Source organism: Chionomys nivalis, chromosome 11 (genome assembly GCF_950005125.1).
Source record: "Chionomys nivalis chromosome 11, mChiNiv1.1, whole genome shotgun sequence".
Taxonomy (NCBI): Eukaryota; Metazoa; Chordata; class Mammalia; order Rodentia; family Cricetidae; genus Chionomys; species Chionomys nivalis.
The window spans coordinates 22,507,531-22,530,510 of NC_080096.1; the positions used below are offsets into that span (position 1 = coordinate 22,507,531).

Below are 22,980 nucleotides of genomic sequence, written 5' to 3' on the forward strand. Positions count from 1 at the left end.
GAGAAACCCTGTCTCGAAAAAACAAAAAAAAAAAATCTACAATAATTGAAAACATAGTACAAGGGGTCCCAGATGTGATAGTAAACACTTTCAATCCCAGCACTAGGAGGTAGTGGCAGGTGATCTCTAAGAGTTCCAGACCAGCCTGGACTACATAGTGAATTCCAGGACAGCCAGATAGAGAGACCGTCTCAGAAAGAAAATGAAAGAAGGAGGCAGGCAGGAGGGGGTAAAAGAGGTGGTGGGAGAGGAGAGAGAGAGAATAACGTAGAGGGAAAATGCCATCAAAAGGTGTAGAATGTACAGAAAGGTTATTTTTCTCACCCAAGTTCTGGCAACTTCCTGAGGACTTGTGGGAAGCAGAGAGCCTACAGCTGTAAGCAGTTTTTCTTCATGGAGGTGCAGGGAAATGGCTATTTTAACAATGGCCCAGACCTCTACAACTCCAGGAGCAGGAGCTTTATGTACAACACCCACTTCAGCTCTACACCAGACAATCCTTTGGATAAGGCATCAAGGCCCAAAGCAGTTCAGGAGGCCAAGTGAACTAGAGAATGTAATTCATGGGTAATCATGTAGTTCATGAAGATACCAGACACTTCTGTGTATAATAGTTTTGAAGTTGGTCGGGCGGTGGTGGCGCACGCCTTTAATCCCAAGCACTCGGGAGGCAGAGGCAGGCGGATCTCTGTGAGTTCGAGACCAGCCTGGTCTACAAGAGCTAGTTCCAGGACAGGCTCCAAAGTCAGAGAAAAATAGTTTTGAAGTTGAAAAAGGGGGGGAAACTCTTCCTGAACCCAACAAATTAAATTATTAAATTCAAATGGCTATTTCCCAAAGTAAATTAGTAGCATCCACTGCTTCAGCAGGAGTGTAAGAGCTTTAATTCCAAAAGGAAAACAATTTTTCACTCACCACCTTGTTCTGTTAGCTTAGATTCCAAAACTAGGAATTCAATATTTACTCTATAAACCAATCTCCTTACTAGTAAAGGTGAAAGACTAGCACTATAAGGATTAATAAATTTAGAATGTGATGACTTAGGATTTTTTTACATTTATTTTGCCCATTGTGTGTTTGTGAGGGCCACAGCATATGTGTGGAGGTCAAAGAATAGCCTGCCGTTTGTCTCTCCTATCATGTGAGCTCTAAGGATGAAACTCAGGTTGTCAGTTGGCAACAAGCACCCTTACCTGATGAACCGTCACCTGGGTGGACATAAAGGTGATGGTTTGTGATCAGACATAAAAAGGCCTCTAAAGACGGGAATGCTGGAACCCAGAGCACTGAAGGTTAATGTACTTTACAAGCATCCAAACCACATTCTACCACAATCCTCCTTACTAAGTTTATTTGCTCTACCATATTAAACAGAGTCCTGATTTCTACTCAAAATTTTATTCAATGATCCCCAACTTCTACCTATGTATTACTTAGGTTTGGCTCTAACTGAAGTTTCCATCTGCAGAGTTAAAGTCTGAAAGCTGTGTGTCACTCTCTTGAAGAGTTCTATCAATGCTTTCTCCAGAGGCTTTACGATCTCCAACCACAAATTCCAATAAACGGTCAAACTGTAATGTAAATCCCTACTGAATTTCAACTTTGTGTCAAAACTGTAGTCTGCAATTACTACATAATGGAAAACTATCTGTGAAGGACAGAAAAAGTTCACTTAGAGGGTTGAAAGTGCAGTTGAGTATAGGCCCTAGGTGTAAGGGGGGGGCTAACTCAAGAAAAAGAATTACAATTTACTCTGCTCACAATTTTCAGCAAGTATATAAATACACATATGAAACTTTGACTTTAAAAACCACACAGGCTGGGCAAAGGTAGCACACCCCTTTAATCCCAGCAGGCGGGTCTCCAGGAGTTCAAGGTCAGCCTAGTCTACGAGGGAGAACTCCAGGACAGCCAGCCAGAGCTCTTACCTAAAGAAACCCTGTTTTGAAAACAAAAAACAAAAACAAAGAAACAAACAGCAAAATAATTCATTTACTCTTCCTTCCCTAATGCCACCAAAGTTCAGTGACGTTGTAAATGGTTTCTGCCTATAAACTTGGTTCAATCAAATTAAATATTACTTGACTGACTCATAGAGGGAGTGGTCTGACTTCTGTTCTGAGTCAGAAAATACCCAGTTCAGCAGTTCTGAACTATTTTTCACTGGTGAAGGTGTTCTGAAAGGCCAGTTTCTGTAGACGCTAAATGTAAAAAGCTGTTGTCTTAGTAATACTCTGCATCTGGAGTCCAACTTATAATTAACAGAGTACTTTCAAGTGTATTCTCTTACAACTGATTTGCAATCTCAATTATTTGCACATCCCAAGAGACAAACTTTCAAAGTGGCAACTTCAGTGGACTCCTCAGCTCCAATAAACACACCCCATACAACACACAAAAATCAACATAAAGTCTGCTACATTTCTTTAATCAGACTTTCCTCCCAGACATACCCCAGGTGCCTCATAAAAACTGTCTCAAAGCACACACCCTGGGGCCCCAAGACAGCTTCAAGGCAGAATCTCCTCCCACATGAAAGCCTAGCTTAGGCCCCCAAAAGCCTCAAGTCAGCATCTCCTACAATGATCCTCTTGCCTCAAAGACACTTAGTCTTCTCCATTAGCTTCCACAGCTCCTGTGTGTGCAAGCTGCTGAATGACTCTTAATGAGAAATTTCAAAGTCAGACATGATGCTGAGAGAATGGTTTGGTGTCCTGGAAAAAATCAGGGGCTTTAGATGACCTTAATTTTTAATCCAGTTCTTATGTTACTGAACAAAGTAACTGCTCCTCATATATTTCATGCCATCACTATACAGTCCAGGGGGCACGTCACCAAATCCCTAGCGACTGGCAAACAAGCATCTCACAAATGTGCCAAGGTATCCAATGAGGATATCCTCCAACTTTATTGTGGCTATGAGCAGGGAATGAGTATTAAAAACACCTGTAGCACAATGGTTTACTAATCACCCCCATCTCCCAGGGAATGACAAAACCACTTCTCAAGCTCAGTATAAGAAAAGGGACACTAAGAAAACCATTAATTTCTCCCTAAGCTTGATGGGTCATGCCTGCCATCCCAGCACAGGGGAAGCTTCAAGAGCACTATCACAAATGCCAGACCAAGCATGGGCTGCAGAGTAAGTTCCAGATCAGGCTACAGAACTAAACTTTTCACTTTTAAAAATATTTTAGCAGATATTACAAACACGTAAAATTTCTAACTTCAAGTAATATACTGATTTTTTAAGTCTATACTCATTATCAAAAAGAACCACCTTTTTTTAACTTTCCTTATTCCCAATATTTTTGGTAGTAATAACACTGGGAATTAAACCTAGGATTTCTCTATCAAGGAAAGTGCTCTACCACTGAGCTATTTCCCCAGACTCCCTTTTATTATTTTCAGATAAGCTCTCAAAGTTTCAGAAACTGCCCTTGATTCGGCCATCCTCTGACCTGACCCCAAAGTAGGGGAGATTACAGAGCTATAGCACCAACTTCACTTCAACTTTGCTTACATATTTCCAATTACTATCTAGGATTACATCATTAAGGTATAAAATTCAACAATTCTTCATCTCCAATCCCCAATTCAGTCTACTTATACACCTATAATCTTAATATTTGGAAGACCAAGATCAGAGTTCAAAGCCAAACTGTGTTACAAAGACTTTGAGACCATACTGAACTACAAGAAGGATCCTATTTGGAATATCTAAAAGTAGTAAAATAAAACAAATGAAACGAAGTAATTCCTTCTTCAAACGCAAACAGAGAAAAATCCAATAACAATAAAGTCGGATCATTCAATCCGAAACTAAAAATGTCCGGATCAGAAAACAAAGCCCTGATAATGTGTTCTTCTACAGCCTTAGTTTCCGTTTGCACCCTAACAAGGCTTAACTTCTCTCACTTCCTGTCTAAAACTGCTCGGGAACACAGAGCGCGGAAACAAGTAAATACATATACTAATCCAGCTATAGCGACGCATTTGCTGAATGCCTACAATGACACTACATTAGTCACTTTATATTTCGTGACAAATCCAGACAGAAACTCGACTATGGCACTTATCGACATTGTATACTACGACTGTTTCTTAGGCGCTTTCCTGCAGAAGGGTAAGAGAGAGTCACAGCCTCAAAGGCACTGCAGTTTACCTCACTAAATATCCTTGACCTAGACACTAAGCATTTACCTACCAAAAAAAAAAAAGTTTACGCTTCCCAATACGCTACCGGCAAAAACTCAGGATCCTGGGCAGGAGTCAAGCTCGATTAGTGAGCGCTGGGAAATTGGGGGTGGGGAGATGGCAAAGACATCTCTAGAAATTAAGAAATTTACATACATTTTTACGAAAGGAGGGAAAAAAGCGCCAAAGATCAGCGTCATGGGAGACTCAAACCCTTTTCTCTTACTTGACCGCAACTCACGGATCCCACGCTTCTGAGCGAGTTAGACCCTGGACACGGAGGTTCACTAGCAACACAAAGACCAAGGGGCCTCCAGGATGCCTGGGCTCACGCGCCGGACAAACGCAGGCGCACCCCTGCACACCTCCTCGCCCGCCACTCTCCCTCCTCACCCCCGCTCGCTCTCGCCACACCTTCGCCCCCACAAGGACACAAGCTGCCCGCACACGCACCTTCTCCCGCATTCTTTCACGCTCGCTCGCTCGCTCCCCCACCTCGAGCCGCGCTCCCCGCCCCTTGCCCGGCCCGGCCCTCCTTCCGGGGACGTGTCTCGGGCCTGCTCTAATGGCAGCGGCGCCTCCCGCCCTCCCCTGCCCGAGGCCCGGGCGCCGCGCGGGGCCGCCCGGGAGGGGCGCACTCACGCTGGCGAGCTGGGGACTGGGCATTGAAGGCCGGCGGAGGCGGGAGCGAGGAGGCGCCTCTCTCCTCAGTCACCTCGGCGGCGGCGGCGGCGGCGGGAGCGGCGGCGGCGGCGACGACTCCCCCCCAGCCTCGGCGCGCGACACCCGGCCCGGCCCGGCGGCGGCGGCGGCGCGTGTCCACGAGTCCGTCTTGCTGCTGCTGCTGTCGCTGCTGCCGCTGCGTCCCCTGCTGCCCCCGCTACCGCCGCTGCCTGCTGGCGTCGCCTCGCGCCACTCCCGGCCGCCGCTGCCGCTCCAGCCGCTCCCGGACGGACGACGGTTAGAGCCTGGCTGATCGCGCCGCCGCCACCACCGCTGCGCGCGCAGCCGGACCAGCTCCCGCCGCCGCCCCTCAGGGGGCGCTGCGGGGCGCGGCGCGCGCGGCCATGGCCACGCCCCGGAGCCGGTGATTGGCTACCTGCGGCTCGCGGCGGTTGGCCCCGCCCACCCTGCCTACGGGGCGCTGACCCACTGCCCTGGGCGCCTGCCGCGCTCCGCCTCTTCGTGGTTTGCTCCGCTCGACACTGGGGGCGACGGAAGAGACGTTCATGTGACCGGCGCGGGGTGGGGGGGAGCGGGGTGACAAACGTGGCTGAGGAAAGCGCCCGCCTACGCCGCGACCTCCCCATCCACACCTGGGTGTAAGTTTGAGCCTCTGGCCGCCCAGTGACCCGCAAGGTCGCGGGCGGATTCCTGTTCCCGGGTGGCGAGTCCTCGGGCCAGATCCCGCTGGGACTGGAACTGGGCGGCGACTGAGGCCTGAGCTTGGGGATTTCCTGCTCAGAAGTGCGGAACCGAGTAGCTCAGTACTTGGCTGCCCTTCCTGGACGCCTCGAATGGCGTGTACTTCGCAAAGGCTCTTTCTGTCCGCCTCTCCAGCCCACTCCCCCGCTAGCAAAACACAGACCTCTTCCTTGGCAGACGGAAATACAGATTTAAGGAACAAGTTTTTTCCTAAGTATTCTCAAGTATTAAACGGAAATAATCCCATCTTCACAAATGCTCTTCAGTACCAATATAAATTATGAAGAATAAGCGTGATTTTAAAAACTGTGGAAAAAAAAGAAAAAAAACTGTGGAGATGGTTCTATAGCTCCCTAAATTAACTCTTGGCCCCTCAAAAGGGGGGGGGTTAAGATTGCCGATCTAATCCATGCCCCTTTTAACAAGTTGAAGATAATTCTAGAAATTGTCCATTCGGGAACATTTTTTTTTTTTTTTTTTTTTTTTTTGGTTTTTCGAGACAGGGTTTCTCTGTGGTTTTGGAGCCTGTCCTGGAACTAGCTCTTGTAGACCAGGCTGGTCTCGAACTCACAGAGATCCGCCTACCTCTGCCTCCCGAGTGCTGGGATTAAAGGCGTGCGCCACCACCGCCCGGCTTCGGGAACATTTTTGCCTTTTGCATTTGGAACCTGGTCAGAAATTCTTTGCCAGTTCATGTGTCCTGAGTTCTGGATGGAAAATGTAGTTCCCCGTGAGTTGGGAGACTGGTTTGGGCCGTTGCCAGATGGAGCAGCAAAAGGCCCTGGAGGCTGGTTTGAGAAGTGGGAAGACTTCCCCCAGAGAGATGGGAGGGAGGAGAAAAGTCAGTGCTTACTATCCACCCTGGGAAGTCTAACCTGCCAGAATTGACGCCTATTTACAAGAAAATGAAAATGCCCCTTGAAGCCCAGCGGTGGTGGCCTACACTTTCACTTGGGAGGCAGAGGCAGGTGGGTCAATGTGAGTTTGAGGCCATCCTGGTCTACAGAGCAAGTTCCAGGACAGGAGCCGGGCGGTGGTGGCGCACGCCTTTAATCCCAGCACTTGGGAGGCAGAGGCAGGTGGATCTCTGTGAGTTCGAGACCAGCCTGGTCTACAAGAGCTAGTGCCAGGACAGGCTCCAAAACCACAGAGAAACCCTGTCTCGAAAAACCAAAAAAAAAAAAAAAGTTCCAGGACAGGTTCCAAAGCTACAGAGAAACCCTGTCTCAGAAACAAAATAAATAAAAATAACTGTCTATCCCCAACACAGTAACCCTGCCCTTGCACTGTGAGGCAAAGTCGTAGTTGGTGTCCAGTAGCCCTTCCCCACAAGGCAGACCAGAGCCTTCCATCACAACTTAGATTTAAAAGGAAAGGAAAGATCTTTTTTTTTTTGGGGGGGGGTGTGAAAGGAAAGATCTTAAAGACCACCTCATGGAACCACAGCACAGAACTCAGCTTGTTTACCGCCAGCAGGTGGCCAGGGTTGGGGTATTTTAGGGCAAAACTGGCTGTCCTTGCTGCTGCTGCGTAGGAGTTAAAAGGCCTTGAGGAGCAAGAGAGACTGCAGATTAGAATCAAGGCCCCTGGTTGGCGGTGTGGAAGGAAGCTCAGAGGCTAGCTGCATTATTCTACCAGCCTCAGTCAGGCAGTGTTTTCTTGAAGGACAGCATGCAAAGGAAGAGCTAACTCCCCTGCAGAATGTTTGCTGCATTTCCTGGTTACTGATGCTCCCTTTATGGTCTCAAAACACCTTATTATGCACACTCTATCATAGCAAGTACAACATACTAGAAATGCCTGCGTCCATGATTCTCCTCTGCTTGGCGGGTCTACTTAGGGCAAACTAGTAGATAGCCAAGCGAACGAATCTTCCCTCCATCTGGCTGTCAGCCTGGCCCTAAAATAAAAATAAGTAGCATAACAACATGAGGATAACAATAATAGCTACACTAATAGCCATTTTTAAAGCATTTACTCTACTCCATGCTCTGGGTAAGGTGCTTTTAAATAAATTACCAAATTTATGCTTCTAAATAACCCTATGAGGAAGGTATTATTAACTCATTTTAAAAGAGTACAGAGGCTTGGAGAAGACAGAAGCAGGACTTGGCCCAGGTTTGTCTGCCTCAGGGGTTCAAATGATCGTGTTAGTTTCTGACTTCCGTCAATAATTGGTGTCCCTTGGATTAAGATGGAAAGCTTTCAAGTCTTCAGTGACCTGCCTCTTAAGAGACCACGGGGTCATCAAAACTTTGCCCTCACCCACAGGCCAGCAAGGAGGCTAGTCTCTCCAATCTAAATGTATTCCCAGAGAAGGTTGTAATGCGGCTTTCCTGCCTCCTCGCCATAAACAGACTGGAAACCAGGCTGCAGGTGCCTTATTAAACACAAACCACCCTTGGCAGCGAGTTTCACACAGAAGTACTCCGAGTTTATCCAGGGCCATTGCTGAAGCAGGTCCAAGTGCCATTAGCTTATTAATCCTCCCAGCACCCCTGTGAAGTTAAGCTGGCGGTATTCCTGGCTCATGATCTCTTTGGAGGCAGAAGCTGTGTGTGGGCCTGTCATATACGCAGTACCAAAGAAGTAAGGAGGGTATGGCAGAGAAACCGAGGTGCTGAGGTTGGGAGACAGCCCAGGTACCTGGTTCCCATTCTGTGGGTCTATATCCTTTCGCCTGGCATCCTTACATGGTCACAAAGTTGCTATGTAACCTCAGGTCCTGGTTAGGTGTTTGTTTGTGACAACTTGGGACAAGCCAGAGTCATTCAGGAAGAGAAAACTTCCGTTGAGAAAATGTCACATTAGAATGGCCCATGGGCAAGTCTGTAATATTTTCTTCATTAATGATTGACGTGGGAGGGCCTGGCCCACTGTGGGTTGTGCCAATCCCTGGACAGAAGGTCCTAGGGTATATATAAGATAGAAGTTGAGCAAACCGTGAAGAACAAGTCAGTGAGTAGCACTCCTCCATGCCTGCTTGAGTTCCTGCCCTGACTGTCCTTCAAGATGGGCTGTGAAATAAACCCTTTGCTTCCAGCCTCCTTTTGATCATGGTGTTTATCGCAGCACTAGCAGGCAAACTAAGACCTCTTAGAGCCTTATTTCAAGTTTCAGAGTCTCAGTTTCCCCTTCTGTAAAATGAAAAGGTAGGGCTAAGAAGCAAGTCTTAGTAAAGTACTTGTCTCAAGCTTGAAGACCTGTGTTCAAGCCCCAGAACTCACAGGAAAAAAAAAAAAAAAACCCGGTGATTCGAGTGGTGATAAGCATTTGAAACCTCAGCACTGAGGAAGTGGAGACAGCTCTATCCCTGGGGCTCACTGACTAGCCTGCCTAACCTATTAGAGAGTACCAAGCCCGTGAGAGACCCTGCCTCATAAAAGACAAAATGGCCAGGCATAGTGGTACACACCTTTAATGCCAGCACTTGGGAGGCAGAAGCAGGGAGGGAGGTCTCTGAGTTTGAGGGCAGTCTGTTCTACATAGTGAGTTCTAAGACTGCCAGAGTTACATCGTGAAACCCTGTCTTGTCCATCCCTTCCCCCACAAAAAAGACAAGGTAGGTGGCGCCTAAGAAAGTACACCCAGGGTTGCCGTCTGGCCTCCATGCTCACCAGCACACATAAATAAAAAGATTAACTTTTTCATTTAGTGACATGCCATCACTAAAAAAATAAGCAGGAATGGGAGGTGGCCTAGAGAGATGGCTCAGTGATTAAGAGCACTGGCTGCTCTTCCAGAACCCGGGTTCAGGTTCAGTTCCCAGCACCCACATGGCAGCTCACAACTGTTCATAACTCCTGTTCCAGGGGATCTGACACCCTCACACAGACATACATGCAGCCAAAACATCAATGTACAAAAAAATACAAATAAATTATAAAATTTTTTAAAAATCCTTAAAAAAAAGCAGGGTTGGGGATATAGCTTAGTAGAGCAATTGCCTAGCATGCACAAGGCCCTGGGTTCAGCTTCCAGCAACATAGAGAAAAGGTTAAAAAATGTTATAAACAATTGCCACAAGTTGGAAGCCAGCCTAGGCTACATAGTGAGTTTCAGGGCAGCCTGGGCTACAGTGTGAGGCCCTGTCTTACCCCCATGGCTTCAAAAAGAGCAGAGACTTCATACTATAACTCTACATACAGAGATTTTAGCTCTTGAAACTCAAAATTCCTGACTGCTAAAGCTTCCTCATCTAGACCAGAGCACAGTGGTCACATCTTTTTCATCGTAGCTGTGGGAACCTAGAAATTAAGGACACCATATTTAAAAGTATCTGGCACAGTGGCAGTGGTCCATCCTTTTTACTTCCCTGCCCCTTTTACAAACAAGCCTTGCCTTTCAATGACCTCAAGTAAAGGAAGTAATTGGGTGTGGTGGGAAATACAGGCAACCAACAAAACTGAAGCTGTTCCAGGCTCAGCCACTGTGTGATCAGGCGGAAGTTACCTAGACTTTCTGAGCTCAGATTTCCCTGCCTCTGATACTAAATATAAGTTTATAAATCTCTTAAGAGCAATTGACACCGTGCTAGGGGCTCCTGATGAATGCGCACACAGGGCCAAGTTGGAAGTCCCAGCTAAAACCCTTCGGCCCGAAACCAAATGGGTCATGAGCTGCAAATTAAATCAACCAGGCTCTACAAAGTTCAGATGAACATGGGAAATCCCCGCCTAGCATTGCTCAGTTTGTCCGGATCCTGCCAGTGAAGCAAGAGAGAAAGCTGTGAGAAGCGGCCCAACCCTCCCAAGAGTGATAACCCTAGAGGAGGAGGCAGGGGGAGGAAGGAATGTACTGATTCACCGCCCCACCCATCCCCTGCCTCTAATCTCTCTTCCGGAATTTTACAGCCCTCTTTCACTGGGGTGAAGTGGAGGGGACAGGGTGCTGGTTCCAGTCCTCAGCGGAACCCACTCTCCCCCACCCCCGCCCGCAGATCCTCGGGTACAGGAAGCCCGGGGGCCGGGGTGTCAGACGCACACCCGGTGGCGTGCTCGCAGCATCCTCCCCAGCGCGCTCGGGTTTGGGGGAGCCTGGAGGGGAGTGGGAGGAGCTGTGGATTCTGGAAGACAAAGTTCGTGGTGTTGGTGCCAGTTGGAACAGGAAAGCTTCGGCTAGAGCCTACTTTGCACCCGATGGGCAGTCACAAGGCGAGCTTCTTTCCCTGAGTAGTCAGCAATCCAGGTGCCCGTCTTCGAGTCAGGTGAAACTAGATTTCCGGTATAGAAGGAAAAAACGGCTTTAAGAATTGTCAGAAGAGGGGGAAACTTGAGAAATGAGGCTCAGGCACCGTTTTGTTTTACAGATGGAGCAACTGAGGCTTAGAGAGTGTCTATCTACCCAAGAAGGTCCTGAGAACCAAACATAGACCCCGCGCTGGTATCTGCCCCCTCGGGTTCTACTCACAGCATTCCCTTATGCTTCGCGACTCGCTTTCCCTGTTTGGCAACAGGAAAATGTCAAAGATTTATTAATAACTGAAGCTAAAACTGTTAGGCTCAGCAAGTCTCCCTACACCCACAAGGGATTCGGAAATAGTAGTTCGCGCTAACCTTTATTAAGTACTTCCTGTAAGTCTAAACATTTTACATACGCACTAATTTGGGGGCTTTTGTTTGTTTTGACACAGGGTCTCACTATGTAGCTCTGGCTGTCCTGGAATTCACTATGTAAACCAAACTGGACTTGAACCTACAGAGTTTGCCTTCTTCTGCCTCCCAGATACTGGTATTAAAGGAGAGTACCACTGTGCCCAGCTTGGTTTGGCTTTTTTCTTTCTTTCTTTTTGATTGTTTTGTTTTTCAAGACAGGGTTTTCTGTGTAACAAACAGCCTTAGCTGTCCTAACTCTTGTAGACCAGGCTGGCCTCGAACTTGGAGATCCTCCTGCCTCTGACTCCCAAGTACTGGGATTAAAGGTGTGCACTATCACTGCCCAGCTAGATATTTTAATTTTAGTAGCCCCAGAGAATGGGTAGTATTATCATTTTGCACTATTATTCCTATTCTTTCTTTATTTACTTTTTATATTATGTACATTTGTGTTTTGCCTTAGATATCGGATCTCCTGGAACTGGAGTTACAGACAGTTGTGAGCTGCCATATGGGTGCTGGGAATTTAACCCAGGTCCTCTGGAAGAGCAGTCATTGTTCTTTTTTTTATCTTTTTTCTTTTTTTTGGTTTTTCAAAACAGGGTTTTTCCTGTAACTTTGGAGCCTGCCCTGGAACTAGCTCTTGTACACAAGGCTGGCCTCAAACTCACGTAGATCTGCCTGCCTCTCTGCCTCCCCAGTGCTGGTATTAAAGGTGTGCCTGGTCACAGTCAATGTTCTTATCCCTGAACCATCTCTCCAGCTCCTCCTATTCTTTTTTAAAGGTTTATTTTTATTTTTGAATGCGTAGGTGTTCTAGAAAACCCCTGGCTCAGATGCCCCTGGAGTTGGAGTTAGAGGCTGTTGTGAGCCTCCTGATCATGGGTGCTGGGAATTTAACCCAGGTCCTCTGGAAGAACAGTGGGTACTCTTAACCACTAATAGTCTCCAGCCCATTATCTTATTCTTACCTTTCAAAACTGGACGTTTATTTATTTTGTTAGGAGAGCCCGGGTGGAGTGCTACAAAGGGCATTGGAGGTCAGTAGATAGCCATTGGGAGTCATTCTCTCCTTCCAACCTGCAGGACCCTGGGATCAAACACAGGTCACCAGGCTTGGCCCTAAGTGCCATCATTACTGAGAAGTCTTGGGGTCCCCCCATTCTTACCTTTTAATCAACTAATACATGATAGGGACAGGAGGATTTGAACTCCGCAAGTATTTTCCCAGGGAAGTCAAGCACAGTGTTTACTTTTCCACAGCCCCACATGTCTGCCGCTGTAGTGAGGCTCTCCCTGTGCTCTGGACTGCAACTTTAAATGGCTAAACCTCCTCCCTGGAGCAACAAGATTATCGGTGCTTGTGTAAATCTTTAATATGTGCGCCCCATCCAGATCGTGTTCTTGTTCTTACACCCTGAGAACTCAAAGCTCCAGGTTAAGCAAGGCAATCAAGGTCAGCCTTCGAAACTGAGACGATCCCTTCCCTCCCCACAATGCTCGGCTTTAATCTCCAGCACCCATTGCTACCCACATCAGAGATCACTTATCTCCTGTTGCGTTTCCAAAGATGCTGTAGAAACTATCAGTGCACCCCTCCCTCTGTCCCCCACAATGTGTCCCTTACCCTGTCCTCAGCTTACATGCATAGAAACTGCACAATGGTAGGAGTCTTTCTTGTTTAAACCAAAGCTGGAAACTAGCTTTCCTTCCAATGCAAACACCACTAGAGAGAAAATCTGGGTCTCCTCAGCCATTCTCTCTCTCTCTCTCTCTCTCTCTCTCTCTCTCTCTCTCTCTCTCTCTCTCTCTCTCTTTCGAGACAGGGTTTCTCTGTAGCTTTGAACCCTGTCCTGGAACTTGCTCTGTAGACCAGGCTGGCCTCGAACTCACAGAGATCCGCCTGTCCCTGCCTCCCAAGTGCTGCGATTAAAGGTGTGCGCCACCACTATCCAGCTAACCATTCTCATTTAACAAGACTGAAATGACCAAATCTTCCCTCTCCAAACACACACTTTGGAAATGGAGAGACCAGAGCTACCAACTCCCTTGAATTCATATCTGAAGGAACCTCAGAAGTGATTGAGTGCAAACGCGCCTTTTAGAGGCCCAGGTTAACTGGGCTGAAGAGATGGCGCTGTACTTAAGAATACTGTTGCTCTACAAACACCCTGATTTCAGTTCCCAGCACCCATGTCATCCCGATGTGAGCTGCAAGGGGATGCCTCTAAACATAATTTAAAATTTTGTTTGTTTTTATTATGAGACAGGGTTTCTCTGTGTAGCCCTGGCTGTCCTGAAACTCCTTCTGTAGACCTGGCTGGCCTCAAACTCACAGAGATCTAAGTGCTGGGATTAAAAAAAGAAGCAGAAAATGAGGTCCCTAGATCACCAAGGGATATTGAGGACCTGACACAGGGCTTAGAGGGAATGGAGTCAGGTGGGGAAGGGATCTGGTTAGAACAGAAAGTCTTTCTCCTATTGATGTTTTTGAGGGTGTTTGTTTGAGGCAGGATTTCACGGTTGCTCAGGCTAGCCTGTGTTTTGTGATTCTCCTGCCTCAGTCTGGAACTACACACATGGACACATGGCACTACTGTACAAGAGATGCTTCAATTTTTTTTTTTTTTTTAGATGTGGTTTCTCTGTGTAAAAGCCCTGGCTGTCCTGGGCTCTTGTAGACCAGGCTGGCCTCAAATTCACAGAGATCTGCCTGCCTCTGCTTCCCAAGAGATGGGATTAAAGGCATGCGCCACCACTGCTGGGCTTCATTTTTTTTTTAATTACTATCATCATTACTGAAAGATGAATGTTTAAAAATGGGAAAGATACCTGAAACTCTGCTCTGTTCCAGAGAAAGAGCCACTATCTACAGTTCGGGTTATATCACCCTTCCGGATTTTCTGCACATTTCCCCCCGCCCCCTTCCCCTTTCTCTGTGTATGTAGAACAGAAATAGAACCGTTTTCCTTAACAGCGTGTCTCCAGCAGTTTTCCACACCAGTGCATCCAGGTCTCCTTTGTTCTTTGTAGAGGCTGTCTACGGAACATGACTGAACTGCTGTGAACAGGTTCCCTATTGATTGGTATTGGGGTTAGTGCCAATTTTTTGCTATCACTAGCAGTAATGCTACACATTTTTGCACAAACATCTTGAAACTACCCAGAGAAACGTCCTCTTCGAATAAAATATTTCATCCACTATCATTTTCATCTTCTTCCAAGTGGCCTGGAAGCCAGTCCTTGTCAAAATCACGTAAGCACACATAGCACCCAGCAGCGTTTCGTAAGTTTCCACTGGTGACCCCTTTGCCTGGAGTTTCCCACACGACCATGGCTAGGTGCACAGGTGTATGCAACAGCAGCAGGGTGCGGTGGCGCATGCCTCGAATTGCAGTCCTGGGAGACAGAGGCAGACCAAATCTGAGTTCGAGGCCAATTTGGTCGACACAGGGAAACCCTGTCTCAAGAAACAAACAAACAAAACAAAATAAGCATAAAATAGACACTCCCATTAAATACTTACTGAAAGTAAATCATAAGGAAGCTATTTCACATGATGAGGGTCTAGCGCCACTGATAGAGACTTATGTGAAGTCCACGTCTTCAAAGGCCTGGGTTTGATCTCCAGCACCACCTGAAAAATGGGTGTGGAGGGACACACCTGGATCTAACACTCTGGAGGTAGAGGCAGTATTAGGAATTCAATACTACATAGTGGGTTGTAGCACGATTAATAAAAGCCTAGTGACAAAAATTGGGGTTCTAAGCCGGGCGGTGGTGGCGCACGCCTTTAATCCCAGCACTTGGGAGGCAGAGACAGGCAGATCTCTGTGAGTTCGAGACCAGCCTGGTCTATAAGAGCTAGTTCCAGGACAGGCTCCAAAGCTACAGAGAAACTCTTTCTCAGAAAAAAAAAAAAAAAATTGGCATTCAACCTTAAGGTCAGAAAAGCAAAAGAGCAAGCTACTGGCTCTTACCTCAATCTCAGTCCAAAATGGCAAACTTGCCTCCAGGAATCTCAGAACGAGTCTGTGTGTGAGAGCTGTCTCTTCCCATTTTATAATCCATTCTAAAGCTGGAATTAAAGGTGTATACCACTACCACCCGGTTTCTATGGCAAACTAGTGTGGCTGTTGGGATTAAAGGTGTGCGCCTCCACTGCCTGGTCTGTAAGACTGATCAGTGTGGCTGTTTTACTCTCTGAGCTTCAGGCAAGCTTTATTTATTAAAATGCAAATGAATTATCACTACAGTGAGTTTGAGGCTAGCCTGAGCTATATGATACCTGGGCCAAAAATTCAAAAGCAATTTTTTGTTTTCATTTGGTTTTTTGAGACAGGGTTTCTCTGTAGCTATGGGACCTATCCTGGAACCAGCTCTTGTAGACCATGCTGGCCTCAAACTCGGAGATCCAACATCCCGAGTGCTGAGATAAAAGGTGTGCACCACCACCTGACTCAAAAGCAAAATATTTTTAAGGGTTGAGGACTTAGCTCAGTGGCAGAGCACTTGCCTAGCAAGCACAAGGCCCTGGTTGGGTCCTCAGCTCCAAAAATATGCATATATATTATTTTTAAATTATTTGTTATACATATAATTCTACTATTTATTCAAGATTAGAGCAAATTTGTATACCTATGAGACAGAGGAGCTTCCTTATTTTCACATAAAGAATTAAATCTTAGCTTAATATTTGATACTGCAAAACACAGGTCATATTCAATGTTTTCCTGGTACATTTTGAATCTATAATTGTCAATGCTGAGAATGCCACTTTGATAAATATGTAGTGCAAAATGACAGAAGCATGGCCGGATCGTGGTGGTGCAAACCTTTAATCCCAGCACTTGGGAAGCAGAGGCAGGTGGATCTCTGAGTTCAAGGACAACCTCGTCTACAAAGTGAGTTCCAGGACAGCCAGGACTGTTCCATAGAGAAACCCTGTCTTGAAAAAAAGAAAAAGAAAAAGAAAGGCAGAAGCATGTTTAGAGCCGTTTCAAAAATTGTTAGAACTTCCTGTCCTAGTACCAATCCAAAAGTTCACGTAGGGCTGGCAACGTAGCTCAGTAGATAAAGGCGTAGGCAGGGTTTTTCGTCAGAACCTCCTACTCCCAAATAACCACACAGAGACTTAATATAAATTATAAATGCTCAGCCAATAGCTTAGGCTTGTTACCAACTAGCTCTTACAACTTAGATTAGCCCATATTTCTCATCCGCGCTTACCACGTGGTGGTACCTTTTTTCAGCACTGCTTCTTTCTGCTTCTCCTGGTAACTTTGCCCTCTTCTTCCCCATGCTCGCTTTTTGTCCGTAAGTCCTGCCTAACCTCTGTCTGCCCAGCTATTGGCCATTCAGCCCTTACTAAACCCATGAGAGTAACGAATATCCACAGTGTACAGAAAGTTTGTTCCACAGCATAAAGGTCTCGCCCCTAAGCCTGATGGCCCAAGTTTAATCCCCAAGGACCACATAATGAAAAGCGAGAACAGGCTCTCACAAGTTGTCTTCTGACCTCCACATATGAGCCAGGTCATGCGTGAACAGTAGACAGCATAGTCCATACACACCAAATAAAAATAAAGAAAAATGGTAATAAATTTATTATTTTGGGGGAGAAGGAATTTATTAAAACAGAGTCTCCCGTAGCACAGGCTGGCCTTCAATTTACTAAGCAGCTGAGGGTGGCCTTGAACTCCTGATCCCCGCACATACCTGTGTGCCACCTGGCCAGGCCTCACTTAATGATTTGTTTGTTTGTTTGTGTGAGACAGAGTTTCTCTGTGTAGCTTTGGAGCTGGTCCTGGAACTTGCTCTTGAAGACCAGGCTGGCCTTGAACTCACAGAGATTTGCCTGCCTCGGCCTCCCGCGTGCTGGGATTAAAGGTGTGCGCCACCACCACCCAGCTAACAATTTTTTTTAATTTATTTATTTATTAAAGATTTCTGCCTCCTCCCCACCACCACCTCCCATTTCCCTCCCCCTCCCCGAATCAAGTCTCCCTCCCTCGTCAGCCCCAGCCCGAAGAGCAATCAGGGTTCCCTGCCCTGTGGGAAGTCCAAGGACCACCCACCTCCATCCAGGTCTGGTAAGGTGAGCATCCAAACTGCCTAGGCTCCCACAAAGCCAGTACGTGCAGTAGGATCAAAAACCCATTGCCATTGTTCTTGAGTTCTCAGTAGTCCTCATTGTCCGCTATGTTCAGCGAGTCCGGTTTTATCTCATGCTTTTTCAGACCCAGGCCAGCTGGCCTTGGTGAGTTCCCGATAGAACATCCCCATTGTCTCAGTGTGTGGGTGCACCCCTCGAGGTCCTGAGTTCCTTGCTCGTGCTCTCTCTCCTTCTGCTCCTGATTTGGACCTTGAGATTTCAGTCCGGTGCTCCAATGTGGGTCTCTGTCTCTGTCTCCTTTCATCGCCTGATGAAGTTTAATATTCAGGAGGATGCCTATATGTTTTTCTTTGGGTTCACCTTCTTATTTAGCTTCTCTAGGATCACGAATTATAGGCTCAATGTCCTTTATTTATGGCTAGAAACCAAATATGAGTGAGTACATCCCATGTTCCTCTTTTTGGGTCTGGCTTACCTCACTCAGGATAGTGTTTTCTATTTCTGTCCATTTGTATGCAAAATTCAAGAAGTCATTGTTTTTTACTGCTGAGTAGTACTCTAATATGTATATATTCCATACTTTCTTCATCCATTCTTCCATTGAAGGGCATCTAGGTTGTTTCCAGGTTCTGGCTATTACAAACAATGCTGCTATGAACATAGTTGAGCATATACTTTTGTTGTATGATAAGGCATCTCTTGTGTATATTCCCAAGAGTGGTATTGCTGGGTCCTGGGGTAGGTTGATCCCAAATTTCCTGAGAAACTGCCACACTGATTTCCATAGTGGTTGCACAAGTTTGCATTCCCACCAGCAATGGATGAGTGTACCCCTTTCTCCACAACCTCTCCAGCAAAGGCTATCATTGGTGTTTTTTATTTTAGCCATTCTGACAGGTATAAGATGGTATCTTAAAGTTGTCTTGATTTGCATTTCCCTGATCGCTAAGGAAGTTGAGCATGACCTTAAGTGTCTTTTGGCCATTCGAACTTCTTCTGTTGAGAATTCTCTGTTCATCTCAGTGCCCTAACAATTGTTTTTTTAAATGAAACTCAAGTCAGCAAATTTCTATGCCAGGCATTCTAACACAGTACAATCCAAAGATGTATTAATTTGATACTTAACTTACAGCTGAGGAAAGACAATGAGAAAATATTGCGTCTTTGCTTTCTGTAATTAAACCATTACGCTTTTGTAAGAACAGAAAGCTTTGCATGTACAGTAAAACACTGCAGTTCATAACATTGATCTCAAATCTAAGCCAAGATGTTTCAGGCAAATGTTGGTGTTGCGTGGCTTGATTGTATGCACACCGCATACACGCTGTATGTTCAGAACCAAGCAAACATTGTTTATATATATAGTGAACACTGATAATGCAACACAGACGAATATGATGAATCCAAAGGTACCTTTGGGTTCATGGGGTGGCAAATTAATTTTCGGTCAGTGGACATTCAGAAACATTTTACGGTTGCCAATCTTTGCATGGCTTCCCACAGTCAGTCATGAGGCCCCCATAGGTTCATCCACAGATTAAGAACCTTGGGCTGGAATTGAAGAGATGACTCAGCAATTAAGAGCACTGCTCTTCCAGAAGACCCAGTTCCATTCCCAGCACCCACATGGTGGCTCACAACCATCTGTAATCCAAATTCAAGGGGATTTGATGCCCTCTTCTTGTTCCACACAGCTCATGCATGCATGTACAACACATACGTGCTGGCTGTAGGTGAAGTTTTTCATCGGGACTTCTGGGTCCCCAGTAAACGGACAGAGACTTAAAATTAATTATAAATGCTTGGTTGATAGCTTAGGTTTATGACTAACCAGCTCTTCAAACTTAAATTAACCCGTATTTCTTATCTGTGCTTTACCACGTGGTGGTACCTTTTTTCAGCTTGGCGTGTTCATCTCCTGCTTCCTCTGCATCTGGCTGGCAGCCCTATCACTCTGCCTTTCTACTTCCCAGCATCCTCTCAGTTTGGTTCTCCCACCTAACCTCTTACCTCTAGTTATTGGCCAGTCAGCATTTTTATTAAACCAATCAGAAGGCACCTTGGCAAAGACACATCTTCACAGTATACAAAAGATTATTCCATAACATCTGACAAAACACCTGTACACATACAAATAAAGTCAAAATAAAAAGAAGCAGGGGCAGGGGAGATGGCTCAGCGCTTATGAGTTCCTACTGTGAGCCAAGTGCAGTTTCTAGCACCGTGTCAGATGGCTCACAACTGCCTGCGGCTCCAGCTCCGAGGGGGTTTGACATCGGCCTACTCAGGCACCCACATTCACATGCATACACCTCCCCCATGAACACATACAATTAAAAAGACATGTTTTTCAGAAGCTGGGGGATATATTACATATTTAACAAATGTTCATTATTTTCTTTTTTTGTTGCTTTTTGTTTGAGACAGGACCCCATGTAACCAGACTGACCTGAACTTTTTTTTTTTTTTTTTTTTTTTTGGTTTTTCGAGACAGGGTTTCTCTGTGGCTTTGGAGCCTGTCCTGGAACTAGCTCTGTAGACCAGGCTGGTCTCGAACTCACAGAGATCCGCCTGCCTCTGCCTCCCAAGTGCTGGGATTAAAGGCGTGCGCCACCATCGCCCGGCTTGAACTTTTTTTTTAAGATTTATTTATTTTTATGAATATGAATCTTTTGCTTGCATGTATGGTACATGTACCATATGCACGCCTGGTCCCCTCAGAGGTGAGAAGAAGGTCCTGGATCCTCTGGAACTGGAGTTACAGACAGTTGTGAGTTGTCATGTGGGTGCTGGGACCTGAACCCAGGCCCTCTGCAAGAGCCTCCAGTGCTCTAAACTACTGTGTCTCCTTCTCCAGTCCTAGCCTGAACTTTGGATGCCCCTGCCTCAGTCTTCACATGCTGGGATTATAGACAAGCACCACCACATCCAGAATGTTCATTGTTTTCAGGGCCCTCGGTCCCATGGTTTCATGGTATCATTAATCTGGTAGATGAACTTCACGATGGCTCTGAGCATACAGTTGCAAAGAGATGCGCGTTCTGTCGTCAAGAAGTTGGTCTCAGCATGACAATCAGAATTCAGTTTCCAGGACCAATCCCTGTAAACTGAGAGAACCAATCCCTGTAAACTGAGAGGATCAATCCCTGTAAACTGTCCTCTGATTTCTAGATGCATGCCATGACACAAATATACACACACAACAGAGAGAGAGAGAGAGAATAAATAAATGTAATTTTAAAATGTTTAAAAAGAAATTAACGGGGCTGGAGAGATGGCTCAGAGGTTAAGAGAACTCACTGGCTGTTCTTCCAGAGGTCCTGAGTTCAATTCCCAGCAACCACATGGTGACTCACAACCATCTATAATGAATTATGGTGCCCTCTTCTGACCTATAGGGATATATGTGGGCAGAATACTGTATACATAATAAATATAATGTCTGTCTTTAAGGTTAAGGTGTGCTTCTTATATGCAGCAGAAGGATGAATTTAAGAAGAAAAAAAAGAAATTAACATTGCTGTATCAGGGTGATGGCAACACTCTACAATGAGGAAACAAGAATGGTAACTGCGGAAGAATAAGGAAGGGACATGCAGTCTGCCTGGAAGTGAGAGGGCATAAGAGAACGGTGAGGAGTAGTCACAGCTTCGTTCATCAAAGGCACCCCCCATGTGATTTGGGGTCCTGGAATTCTGGATAGGGCAGCGAGAGAATGAAGATAGACACATTCCACCAAGCTAGGCTCAGGTGGGATTCTCTAACCACTGCCCGGGACCTCAATGAGTTTATTATAGACAACATGGAGGGACTAGCTAGTCTTTTTTTTTGAGACAGGGTTTCTCTGTGTAACAGTCCTGGCTGTCCTAGAACTCACAGAGATCTGCCTGCCTCTGCCTCCCAAATGCTGGGATTAAAGGCATGCACCACCACTGCCCACCTGGGACTAACTAGTCTTGGTAGCAGATCTCTATCGGTGAGCAATCCCTGTGAACATCAGGGAGAGGAAAGCTGCAGCTATCCGTCCTTGCTCACACTGGTCAATGGTTCATAAACATTCATACTGGACTCCCAAGGAAAGCTTTGCCAATTCTCCTGAGCCTGGCCCATGCGGTTAAAGGCTTTGCCAAATTGTGCCTTAGGTCTGAGGACTCAGAGTTCTCAACATGACCATTGAATGTCAAAATACACCTTCACTTAGGACTTTGCTTGCTCGGAGCTCATCCCTACACAAAGGAAAAGAAGTGGGTGCACAGCTACCAGAGCTAACCAAACAGGTGAGAACTCTATCTCCAAGGATACTGATAAGAAAAGCAAACCAGGGGCTGGAGAGATGGCACAGTGCATTTACTGCTCTTTGAGAGGACCCAAATTTGGATCCCAACATCCATGTCAGCTGGGTTGCTGATGCTCTCTTGTGGCCTTCAAGGGTATCTGGACAATGTGAATGCATTCATACAGACATAACACATACATTTAGATAGATAGATAGATGATAGATAGATAGATAGATAGATAGATAGATAGATAGATAGATAGATGATAGATAGATAGATAGATAGATAGATAGATAGATAGATAGATAGATAGATAGGGAGTGTGACCCCCCTGCCTGCCGGAGTAAACAACTTGTTTTCCTATGCTTCCAGCTGCTCTGTGCAAACAACTTGTTTTGCAGCTGCTCTGAGCACGAGACCCTCAGGAGTTCCTGATGGCAGGGGAGTAGTTTCTGGTTAGCTTGCAGCTGAGAGTTAGGGCATGGAAGGAGACCCTATATAAGCTGCCCTAGAACACAATAAAGAGGCAGTGTTGGCATTATCCATGTCTGTGTGTGTGTTTCAGTCTCCAGCCCCTTGCCCTACTCATTAACCGTACTGTACCGCATAGTGCAGGCGTTGCACTACTATATATATATATATATATATATATATATAGAGAGAGAGAGAGAGAGAGAGAGAGAGAGAGAGAGAGAAAGAGAGAGAGCAGCAAACCACCAGCATTGCTGTTGCACGCCTTTAATCCCAGCACTCTGGAGGCAGAGGCAGGCGGATCTCTGTGAATTTGAGGGCAGCCTGGTCTACAGGTGAGTTCCAGGACAGCCAGGGCTATGCAGTGAAACCCTGTCTCAAACAAACAAAAGCAGCGAAGCAGAGCAGTCGATTTTGAATGCCTGCCCTCTGTCTGGCGCTAACGCGTGGAGCCAGGAGAAAAGCGTGAATGAAGCTGAGCTGGCCTTGAACTTGCTGTGTCACAGAGGATGACTGTGAGTGCCTGATCCCCCTGCCTCCACCTTCAAGTGCTGGGACTACAGGCATGTGCCACCATGTCCCGGCATAAAGTGTGTCCATTTGTGTGCTGCATGTCTTCTGTTTAAGGCCACTGAGAGAATGAAACCATCCTCTGCCTTTTGGTCTACGAATGTAAAGCGATGGCTGCAGCACATGATAGCTGTGTGCATTTGATATTTGTGGTTTTCCAAATGAAAAGCTCTCAGACATTTCCCTCTCCCTCTTCATTTTTTTTTAAAAAGATTTATTTATTTCTTATGTATACAACATTCTGCTTCCATGTATGCCTGCATGCCAGAAGAGGGCACCAGATCTTATTACAGATGGTTGTGAGCCACCATGTGGTTGCTGGGAATTGAAC

General features: G+C 46.2%; 1 protein-coding gene across 3 annotated transcripts in view; it reads right to left on the reverse strand.

Annotated features, from left to right (window-relative positions):
- Ptp4a2 (protein tyrosine phosphatase 4A2) overlaps window positions 1-5,216 on the reverse strand; it is a 33,299-nt gene extending 28,083 nt beyond the window's left edge. For 2 of the 3 annotated variants that reach the window (XM_057784524.1, XM_057784525.1), the window contains exon 1: window positions 4,840-5,216. The gene's annotated coding sequence lies outside the window, so the exon portion shown is untranslated. Of the gene's footprint in view, window positions 1-4,650; window positions 4,735-4,839 lie in introns of those variants that run through there. The other variant, XM_057784526.1, reaches the window with a different exon arrangement.
- Between the last annotated feature and the right edge of the window lie 17,764 nt (window positions 5,217-22,980).